Source organism: Hipposideros armiger, unplaced genomic scaffold (assembly GCF_001890085.2).
Source record: "Hipposideros armiger isolate ML-2016 unplaced genomic scaffold, ASM189008v1 scaffold_504, whole genome shotgun sequence".
Classification (NCBI taxonomy): Eukaryota; Metazoa; Chordata; class Mammalia; order Chiroptera; family Hipposideridae; genus Hipposideros; species Hipposideros armiger.
Window position 1 is genome coordinate 275,688 of NW_017731854.1, and position 11,724 is coordinate 287,411.

Genomic DNA, 11,724 nt, shown 5'->3' on the forward strand with positions numbered 1-11,724 from the left:
CGGCCCGCAGAGTGATGCGCTTCGTGTTGAGGGATTCTGAATGTCCGGGTCTTAGTCCTTGAAACGTTACCCCTGCCCGTGAGGTCTGCCTGTGAGGAAGACGCCAGAATAAATGAGGACGGTCTGTGTCCACCAGGAAGATCCCTGGGCCTTACCGGGAGGGGTTATGGGCGTGGGAGGAGCAAGGAGGAGGGAATAGAGGGGGCTCTCGGCTCGCGGACCGTCAGGGACCCTGAGTGCTCCTGCTCGCCTCCCTCTGTCTATCCCTTACACCCCAGCCCCACACCCATCCGAGTGCAAGCTCCTGTCCCCTCATTTTGCAGGTGTAAACTGGATGGATACAGTGATCCTAAAATTCAGAGCGGCTGGCTCACATCGCCACCTGGCGTCCAAAGTCGGGAGGCCAAGCGCAGCCTTAACAGAAAGCTGAGGGTTAAATTGGTCCGCAGCTGAGCAGAGAAGGAACCGATTTCAAAATGGTTTATGTTCAAGAAAGTTGGAAAACGTTTAATGGAATCAAATAGTTCATGCAAGATACTATATTGTAGCACATTCAACATTTAATATATAATTTGGCAGATAACGTTTTTCTTGAATTTAAAAATTTAACGTTTACAATGAAAGTGGAATTTTTTTTTTGAAATCAAAAGGAATTGTAAAATTAACACCCATATCAAACAACCCAGATTCAAAATTATCAACATATTGTTTTACCTATATACACGTGTGACTAGACAATTTTAGAATAAGTAAGACACACATTTCTGCTTGCATTTTCACAAAATAAGGATATTCTTCTATCACCACGCCTAACAATAATGAGGGGGATAGTTCCCTAAGGTCATGATTCTCGTTCCGTATATCTCTAACTCTCCCCACCCTTCCCTTTCTTGAAGTTGAATTTCTTTTTCCCAGCAAGGGTGCTATAGAAGATGACATTCATATCTCTAAAATCCTCCTAGATCTTAGGCAATACCCCCAACACCATTCCCTGCTTTTATTTTTTAGTACATTCCCAGTGGATCTTATTCGATGGCATGCCTCCTCTTTCTTTCCGCGCTCTCTGGAACCTCCAAGACTTTCCATTCATCGCACCAGCAAAAGCCAGCGCTGGTGGGATCCTGGCAACGGAGTCGCTGGGGGCCTCCTGCGCAAGCGCGGACGATCTGTCTGAGCTCAATCTGTTCCTCGGACTTCGCCCACCAGGGCCGGGGCCTCCCTGGCGCCGCTGAGCCCCAGGCCCCGCTGAGGGCCTCCCTGCGGGGTCTGCTGCACAGACGAGGTCAGCTGCTCTGCTCTTCTTCTGGGGTCAGTTGGAGAGTTTGTATAAAGAACGCGTTTGTGCAGAAGTCGTACTGCTTGATGTACGCTACCGCTTCAGGCCTGGCCTTGTAATATTTGTTCTAGCTTTCTGTTGTGGCATGCAAATATCTTTAACATCTGTGTATAAATTCTCATTATTTTAAATCACATAAATATCATCTATAACCAGATTCATAGACTTGCATTGTGCATGTGTTTCATTCCTGTTTTTATAAATGCATTCATAATCATTTTTCAAACAATCTTTTCAATTATTGTAAGCTTTTCAAGCATCTTTACCAGACTGAATGGGATTTTTCTTTTTAAATGAAAGGCAGATGTTGCAGTTTTCCTGTTTGAGTGTTTTCCAGAAATTGTATTTATCCACCTTTCTAGTATTTACCAATTCATTGGTGTCCATTATTTCGGGCTGAACTTTGACACCTCCCTAACAGTTCGTTTGTGAATAGGCTGCTGAGTGTCCTGGAGAGAGAAGATGGGGTTCCTGATTCTGTGTTGAAAAGGGATTTCCTCATGTGAAACCAAGAAACACAAAAGCAAGATCAGGATAGAAACAATTCAAAGAAGCATCTGTACAGGGTGCATCTCTGAGACTCAATAGCATATGTCTGCTATTTAACTAATGGAATCCTTTGTTTAATTGTCTAAAAACTATTCTGGAGGGACCATTTGTCCTAGGTTTATGAGAAGTGAACAACCAACAGAGCAAAAGCATTGTTGCTTTATAGATATTTTCACTCCAAAGTGTATGTCTGCAGTCAGGGGCTCTGGGGGTCAATACTGTATACACAGAATCTAAAGGTCAGATCTCAGTCCAAAAATTACCCATCATCTTCACTCTACTAGACCATTCACCACTATTTTACTTCCTGTGAAGAACATACAATGTGGCATTTATGTAGCAAGATGATTCACAAATTTAAAGGAAACTGGAGGGTTTTTTGTTGTTAAAACAAATAGAGGTGATGAGCCTTACTGGTATCTCTTTCTCTTGAAGATAATTTTGTTTTGCTCTTATAAATAGAAAAATTGACTTGTATTATTTCATAATGCTGCAAGTTTATCAGCCACACATGACAAGAAATCATCGAAAAGGCAGGTTAGGGTCCCTATGAGTGGTTCAGCCTACATGCACACATTGTTTCCTTCATCTCTAATGGGTAGCCCTTCGGCCTTGGGCTTTTGGAAGATGGCAAAGGTCCAAATTTTTGCAGTCAGGAAGATGAAAGGGTTGAGGGCCAAGTTCAAGTGACTTTTCCTTGTGTCTTTGCCTGTTTCTTCTGCACTTCTCTTAGTTCTGTGACCCTTGCCTCTGTGCAGTAATGATGCACATAGAACCCTGTGTGCACACGTGCTATCATGATCACCCTGTCTTCTTAGCACTGGACTTGGGGGACTGTTTGATGCACTAGACCTTCAGTGAACCAAGGTACCGTGTCTGTCACACTCCCCTCTTCTGCCTTTGGGCCGGGTTCTGGGCTACCACAGGCAGATGGTAAGGAAAGCAGGGCCACTCCCCACGTGCTCTTTCCAGCTCTACATGTTCCTAAAATGTGGGCAGTGATGAAAAGCTGCTCACAGAAACCTGGTAAATTGACTATAATGCTTTCCTGTTTCTACTGCTTATTAGATTGAAGACTGCTAGTCATTTACTAAACACCTGATTTTGTTAGCTACTCAATGACAATAATAATGACCACCTCATAAAAAAAATGTGGGACTTAAATATGTAACTAGTATGCACTTATGCTTAACATTTTTATTGTTATTTTCTGAGCAGAGATGTCTCTTACATGGGGAAGCCTCAGTGCAGAAAGAAAAAAGCCGAGGAGAACAGTAATGCCCCTTCATTACCCATGTCCACTTTGACTAAAGCTTGATTCTGGATGTAGAGTCAGGACAGTGGTCTGGACAGATGGGCACCCACATGGGAAACTGACAGCCAACGTGTGGTTTGTGGGGTTACTTTAGGAGACAGAATCTATGCTGTGACCCAGTTCCAACACTCCACAACCCCACAGTGAGAATATGCATGGGAAATTCCCAGAACCATGCCCCACAATACAGATACTGGTATACTTTAGCCATAGTGTGAATAGCCAAATGGGTTATCACGTCTACATTTCAAAATATCATATCAGGGCTCTTGTTACTGTTTTACAGATCAGAAATCTGAGGCTCAGCCAAGTTACAAAATTTGCCCAAAGCCATTCAGAAAATGGCAAGCCTGGAAAATCATCCCAGGAAGCCAGACTCCACATGTCTTATTCCTCGACATGAAAACCCACTGCCAACAGCATGTAAGTAGCAGACAAATCTGGAATTTTAAGTATTTTGTCTGCCTCCCTCACTCTAAGGCTCTTGATTTCATTCTCCTGTCCTCCAGCATCACATACTTTGAACACCACACTGCAAAATTGCCTTGGCATGTCACCTTTGGCCTAGTGACGATCTAACTCTCATAATAATCTCTGTGAGGGGGGTGGCCTCAAGCTGTGGCCTGAAGTGCGAGTGGCAGCCTCCAAAATCAAAGAACCTGTTGTATGGCGTTTACTGAAATGCCCATATCTTACAAGTGTAAAGCATGAGATCCAAGTATCCCCTCACTGTCCTCCAAAATATACAATTTGGTGGTATTGTCAGAGGTACGGAAAGCTGGGCGGCACTTGAAGTGGTAAGGACAGAATTTTAATCAGTAATATATTATTGCAATAGGAAAAAGGGTCCAGTGTGAAATGGACTCAACCTCTATTTGTACAGAGGTGATTGGGCATTTTAAAGAGAGGATGGGAGAAAAGGCATGGAAGTGAGAGGGGGCTCAAGGGAGTGAAAAAATGACAAAGGCTCATCAGTGTAAATTAATTAGGGCCACCTTGTCTGCTACCTGATAATTATTAAAGCTAACATTCTATCTTCCCACAGAGATTAGGAGACAGAGGCACTATCCTTTTTGTTTTTTATTATTTTAAATTTTACTGGGGGAACAGTGTGTTTTTCCAGGACCCATCAGCTCCAAGTCAAGTAGTTGTTTCAATCTACTTGTGGAGGGTGCAACTCAGTGGCCCATGTGGGGGTTGAACCAACAACCTTGGTGTTATGAGCCTGCACTCTAACCACCTGAGCTAACCGGCCACCCTAGCGCTATCCTTAATTTCATTTTGGGTCCTTGAGAAAGACACCCCTGAGTTGAAAGAGATACATATACATCTGAAAGGGACAGAAGAAGGATTCAAAAGTGTAATCCCGTTTTAGGAAATGCTCCAAGAAAAGGGGACCTGTCATCAGGCATTGGTGAGAAAAAACAGCAGCTGTGAGTCATCCTTGGGATTGAGTTGTTAGAAATGATGATTGTGTTTGTTTAAATCTTTTCATGTATAAGTAGAAAGACAGAATTATTAGTGAGTCTGTAGTTTTTCATGGCCCAAGATGGAGACCTAGCTGAGAAGAAGGCTCAAAGAAACTTGGCTAAAGTTTGGCCAAGGAGATGGTCTGTCAGGATCAAAGACAACATCGCATATAAAATTCATATGGAATCTCAAAAGGCCATCTTGTCAAAGCCATCCTGAAAAGGGATAAAGATGAAAGTCACATACTTTCTCGTTTCAAAACTAATTACAAAGCTACAGCAAATAAAACAGTGTGGTACCAGCATACAGACCGACATGTGGCTCAATGGAATAGAATAAAAAGCTCAGGAATAAACCCTTGTGTACATGGTCAGGTGATTTATGACAGGGTGCCAAGATCATTCAATGGAAGAAAGACAATCTTTTTAACAAATGGTGTGGAAAAAACTGGATATCCACATGTCAAGTATAATGTATAAAGTTTGGTCCTCAAACCATGTACAAAAACAACTCAAAATGGATCTAAAATTATAAAACGCCTTGAATAAAAACATAGAGGAAAGCTTAATGACAATGGAGGGGGGCAGGAGAAATCAGTTTTTTGTTTAATGGGCACAGAGTTTCATTTTCACAAGATGAAAAGGATTCTAGAGGTTGATTGCACAAAAGTGTGGCTGTACTTCATATTAATATACTGTATACTAAAAAACGCCCATGATGGTCAAGTTTATATTGTGTGTAATTTACCACAATACAAACTTTTTAAATTTAATTTTTAAAAGATAATATTTCCCTATATATCTTCTTATACATGAATAAATTAATTTAGGCTCTCCAAAATAATATGAATAGCACTCCAGCATTATCATATTTCACTCAAATTTTTTTTAAAGATTTTTATTGGGGAATTGGGGGGATGGGAACAGTTCTGGGGAATTGGGGGAAGGGGAACAGACAAGTTGCTGTCCTTTTGTTCTTCAGGCTAGTTGTGGAGGATGTTGCTTCACTGGCCCAAGTTGGCACCATCATTGCACTCTTCCAGGGTGAGGCAGATCAGTCGCCGGCTTCTGGACGGTCGCTCACTGCGGCTGCTGGCCGCTCACGCTGGCTGCTGGCTACACACGGTAGCCCATGGCAACCCACTGCCACAGGGGCTGCAGCCTATGCAGTCGCCGGCAACTCACGGGCAGCCCAGCTCCAGGCTAAGCTGTTGTTCAGCATCTTAGCTGTGGAGGGCAGTGTCACTGGCCCTCATATGTGGGATCCGAACCGGGGCCCTCTGGCATCCCAAGCCAGTTCTTAACCATCGCGCCACTCGGCCGGCCCTCAAATTTTTAATCAAAGTTCAAAAACAGGCAAATTAACTCTAGTGTTTAAAGATGCATACTTAGGTCCAGCTGAGTGGTGGGTTGGTTGAGAGTTGGCTTGGGACGCCAGCTCTGAGCGGCGGGGCCCCAGTTCGGATCCCACATGAGGGCCAGTGACGCTGCGTCCTCTACAGCTAAGATGGTGAACAACAGCTCAACCTGGAGCTAGGCAGCCGTGAGTTGCCGGTGGCGGCGTAGGCTGCAGTGACGTTGCAGTGGGCTGCCATAAGCTACTGTGAGTGGCTGGCAGCTGGCGTGAGCGGCCATCCAGAGGCTGGCGACTGATCTGCCTCACCTGGGAAGAGAGCAATGATAATACCAACATGGGCCAGTGAAGCAATGTCCTCCACAACTAGACTGAAGAACAAAAGGACAGCAATTTGTCTGTTCCCCTTCCCCAATTTCCCAACGCTGTTCCGCTCCCCCAATTCCCCAATAAAATCTTTTTTAAAAAGATGCATACTTAAGTGGTAAAGGAATAAAGAACAGAGATTACCATGAAGTCAGGGTAGTGGTTGACTTTCAGAGGAAGGAGTGGGGCTGTGATTGGGAAGGAGAACATGGGGGTTTCTGGGGTTCTGTTTCTTGACCTGGATGATTGTTATATATGTGTTATATTGATTTACCAAGCCGTACATTTAGGTTTTGTATACTTTCTGTATGTTTGCAATAATCCATAATAGTTGAAAAACTAATCAGTGTGTCTGCCCCAACTAATCTGTGCCCTCTTTTCAGGAGTGTCAGAGGCTTGGGGAATGTGTTTTATGCAGCTAGCTCTGCCTTTCTGAACCCCTGGTCTGCTTAATCCCTAATCCTAGTGGGGGCTGACAGGCAGGGAGGATGCAGGCAAGGTGAGGAAGTACACTACCACCTAGGACTGTCTTGATGGAACTGTCTAACTTTCCATCCCAGTCTCAAGGGATACTCCCGGGGTCAGTCCCTGTCTTGTTATCTTGTCACTTTTAAGACATGAAAATGAAGCAGAGTGAGTAAAGAGGCTTATAATTAGCTCCAGCAAGAAATGAGGGACACAAGGAGAGATGTCACGTGGACTATTCGTTCAACACATACAAAGTGCCAGGCCACAGTGATTGTTCCAGAGATGGGCATATTATCTGAGCAGGACCAAAGTCCTTCCCTAAAATCCATGCAGGGACAGTCCCTGAGGCTGCCAGTCTATAAGAATTAGTCTGGAGCTCCTAGACAAATTAAAACCGTCTAATTTTCAAAGAAGAAAAGTGGGGCTTAGTATTTTAGATGTTTTATTTACTTATGGGTTGAATATTTGTCCTTGTCACCATTTTTTCTGGTTTTGCTACCCTCTATTGAGCCTCCCGTAGGACTAACACTGTGATGTGTTTAGGGGTCCAAAGATCAAATCACAGCCCATCACAGTTGTCTATTCTTTGGTTTTCTCTCACAAACCTGTGACATCCCTGTAATGACTTTTTATATTATTCCCATCTATTTGCTAACCACTGGCTCTTTTAAAATGAATATTAAATCAGAGCAGAACCACTGAGCAAGATGTACAATTAAAAAGTTATATTATAATGGGGAAGAGAGAAGCAGGTCCTAAGCTCAGTGTATTTTTTTTATTAGTTTCAGGTGTACCAAACAATGTAATAGTTAGACATTTACGCCCCTCACAAAATGATAACCTCCCTCCCCCAATCTACTATCCCTCTGACATCGTATATAGCTGTTACAATTCCATTGACTCTCTTCCTTATTCTGTACTCCACAATATGTAAATCAGACTAGATGTGCAGTGAAAAGGAATAGAATATGTTAATAGATATTCTATTAAATTATAGTTGACATTCAGTATTATTCAGCTTCAGCTTTAGGTGGGGATGAGGGAGAAGGTGAGGGGGTTAGAAAGCACAAATTGGTAACCACAAGATTGCCACAGGGATGTGAAAGACAGTTGCAGGAATGTAATCAGTGTATTTTATTAATCCAAGGGACAATTAGCTAAGAATGACTTAAGTGGTCAGGAGGTCAGTTGCTAGGGTTGCCATAACAAAATACCACAGATTGGTTTACTTTAAAAAAAACAAATTTATTTTCTCACAGTTCTGGAGAGTAGAAGTCCAAGATCAAGGTGTTGGCAGGTTTGGTTACTTCTAAGCCCTTTCTTTGCCTTTCTGATGACCACCTTGTCACTGTGTCCTCATGTGGCCTTTCTTCTCTGTATTATCACCCCTGATGTCTCTGCATGTTCAAAGTTTCTCTTCCTATAAGGACACCAGTCAGATTGGATTAGGACCCACCCTAATGGCCTTCTTTTAACTTAATCACCCCTTTAAAGGCTCTATCTCCAAATGTATTCACATCCTGAGATGTACGGGTGTTAGGGCTTCAACATATGGATTTTGGGGAGACACACCAAGCACATAATGAGCACCAGATTTAAAGGCTGCAGAAATAATGGAATTACTACCCAGAGGTAAAAACATTCAAGGGTAACAAGGCAAGAAGAATGGCCTGTTCATAACACTGAGGGCTCACTGGGGCAAGAGATAAGTCTGATCATGTAGGCAGCACTCTTACGACTTTATGCAGAAGGTGTAAGTTGAAAATTTCTACTATGAAAAAGGGATGTTCACCTTTTTATCATGGGGCGTGGGCACTACTAAGTCAAAGAAGGAAAGACCAAAAATAAGGAAATTGATGTGATAACCCATTTATGTTTAAGTTGGGTTTATTAAGGTGAAATCCATCCTTTTCCGATAGACAGTTCAATGTATTTCAACAGATGCATCCAGTAATGCAACGACCATGATTAAGACACAGATCATTGCTCATCACCTCCAGAATTTCTGTTATGACCCTTTGCAGTTTATCCCAAAGCACATCATATTTTACAGGCTATTGTAAAATATATATTTTACAGGCTACTGTAAAATATATATTTTAACTTCTATATCGTTATTCATTATTGGTATGTATGAAGACAATTGAGTTTTATTTATTTTATTTATTTATCTATTTATTTATTTTTTATTGGGGAACAGCCATGGTCACTGGCTACACATTGCTTTCATGCCACAATGGCATAGCTGACTCCTTCAGGGAGGGCACAGCTCACAGTGGCCTATGCGGGGATTGAACCCACAACCCTGGTGTTATCAGCACCACGCTCTAACCAACTGAGCTAACCGGTTACCCCCAACCCATTTATTTTTGAAAGCTAAGATATTATGTACTTTGCTCCATGTGAGCATTGGACAAATGGGCAACAAAGATAGTTTCTTTTTGAGATGTCAGTCAAGTGGCGATTTGAATCAGGAGTGGAAATCAGACTAGATGTGCAGTGGAAAGGAATGTCTGTTATTCTGTTGCAACCCACAAGCTGTCTGCCATGCAACCTGAATTTAAATGGTCATTGAAGGTGTCCTGGAGAAAGCAATTTAGGATTGAATACAGAAAGAACAAGCAGCAGAAAGCCATGGGAATTACAGATAGGGAAGACAAAAGAAGGATTTGCATTCAGGTAGGGAGCAGGGGATGCACAGAAGTCAAAAGACTTGAGATATCACATGAAAAGTCGAAATTTCAGTACACCCGAAGAAAACGGGAAATAGGTGACTGGGCTAAATTTTTGTAGGATTTTATTCCATGTTAATGTGTTTGGATTTTATAGGTTTTCATGTTTCATCAGGGTCCGTTTCCTAGGAACACAGCTGGTGTAACTGTAAAAGAGAATTTTAGAATCTCGTAAATTTCAAGTAAAAACATACCGGGGTTTAGAGTCAGGCTCTGCATGGGCAAAGGGAAGAGTCCGGGGTAGGGAAAACGAGAGACAGATGAAGGGTCAGGAGAATGGCCACAGAAAAATTTAGCATTTTCAGGGTACAACTTTCTCTTGCTCCACTCTGCCCATGAACGCTCCTCCTAAAAGGAGGAATTCAGCTCCAAACACAGGTTACTTTCATTCCTTAAATTCACCTTCTTAAATTTCAGAAGTTAGGACAACACTGTTTTGGGGAATCAGGGACCGCTGAGCTCACAGCGCCATCTAGCATCAACAAAAACGTAGGCCAATGACAAGTTAAAAAGTTCCAAAAAAAAAAAAAAAGTTGGGATCCAGGAGCAAGAAGTGCCTGTGTTCATTTGAGCAGGATTTTAAAACTATTTATTTCAAAAGCGAAACATAATGCATTATTGCTGCGCGGGGGGCGGGGCGGGGAGGATTCTTATTTATTCTCAGTAAAGATACAAGGAAGCCCGGCCAATATCCACCTTACAGCTTCCTACATGTCACTTAAGGGTTAAAGATTGGTGTGAATCCTGATCGACTAATTGATTTATTTCATTTACAAATATGTGTATGCCAGAGTGTGTTACCATGGACACATATCCATTCATATTTGCTCGTAGATCTAGTTCAGTTGACTGTGTGGTCACAGCCATCCCTGCGGAACTGCGGTGTGTGTGTGTGTGTGTGTGTGTGTGTGTGTGTGTGTGTGTGTGTGTGTGTGTGTGTGTGTGTGTGTGTTTACAAACACACCGTTTTCCTCTTCAATCGCACCAGAGTTCATGAGTGTAATTTCTTAGGCTAAAGCCTTCATAGGTAGTGACTCTTGAAAACGTCTTGTAGTCTGATAGAGACCCGGCGCGTGTGCTGTTGGCTCCGCGGCTGAGCCGCGCCCCCGACACCCCGCGCGTCGGACTCGGGCCACACAGACAGCCGTTAGCTGTCAGAGCGCCCCGCTCAGCGCCGCAGCCCGCAGGAAGGGCGCCATTGCAGGTGCAGCGGGCTGGCTCGCGGTGCGCTGTGGGAAGGTCACGTGGGCTGCGGGCCAGCCCGCAGCGATCCCAGCAGCCGATCCTGTTTCAGTCGCCCGGAGTGGGCGGGGCGGGAGGAGGTGCGTCGCCCTTTCCACACCGGCTTTCCGCTTCCGCGAGCTTCTTCCGTTCCGTCCGCTTTTAGGCACCCGCTGGGAATTTCCTCTCGGTCGTTTGCTCCGTGAAGACTTTTTGACGAACACATGAGTATTCGCCCCATTAAAAAAAAAAAAAATCATCCGTAGGCTTTGTGTCATTGTTTTAGTTCTGACTCTTTAACTTTGTATTAACCTCGGTGTTTTGTTTTCGTTTTTTGGAAAAATACGTGTATCGTGTTTCCACCCCCTCCCTCTCTTCCTTTTCCTTTATATAGTTATATAAACAGTGCCTAAACCTGTAATTTTATACTCTTCCTTTTAAAATATTAATCCTTTTCAGTTTATTGCATTCATCTGAAAAGTTTAAGTATTTTTCAATAATACTCAAGTGTCTATGGGATACCACTTTAACCATTTCTGTGTTGTCTTTAAGATGCTCTTTTGATTCGCTAAAGTTTTTCTTTTACAACAAAAATATCTTTAATATGACAGGACTTTTAGGGGTTTCAAAGTCAAGCTTCCCCCTAAATCTCTATAATTCACATTATATAATAATTATTTTTTTAATTGTGCAAGTTTGAAAAAAGTTTTACAACTTTTAAAACAGCTATTGGACCTCATTTCTCTGTGCATCCTGATGTATCTTTTTTTTAAAGATTTTTTTATTTTTATTTTTTTATTGGGGAATTGGGGGGATGGAAACAGTGCTGGGGAATTGGGGGAAGGGGAACAGACAAGTTGCTGTCGTTTTGTTCTTCAATCTAGTTGTGGAGGACGTTGCTTCACTGGCCCAAG

General features: G+C 42.8%; 1 long non-coding RNA gene across 11 annotated transcripts in view; it reads left to right on the top strand.

Annotated features, from left to right (window-relative positions):
- The first annotated feature begins 1,176 nt into the window (after positions 1-1,176).
- Positions 1,177-11,724, top strand: part of LOC109396128 (uncharacterized) — a 75,772-nt gene continuing 65,224 nt past the window's right edge. For 10 of the 11 annotated variants that reach the window (XR_002126788.1, XR_002126785.1, XR_002126787.1 and 7 more), the window contains exons 1-2: positions 1,177-1,308; positions 3,487-3,623. This is a non-coding gene — a long non-coding RNA (uncharacterized LOC109396128). The remainder of the gene's footprint in view (positions 1,309-3,486; positions 3,624-11,724) is intronic. The other variant, XR_002126789.1, reaches the window with a different exon arrangement.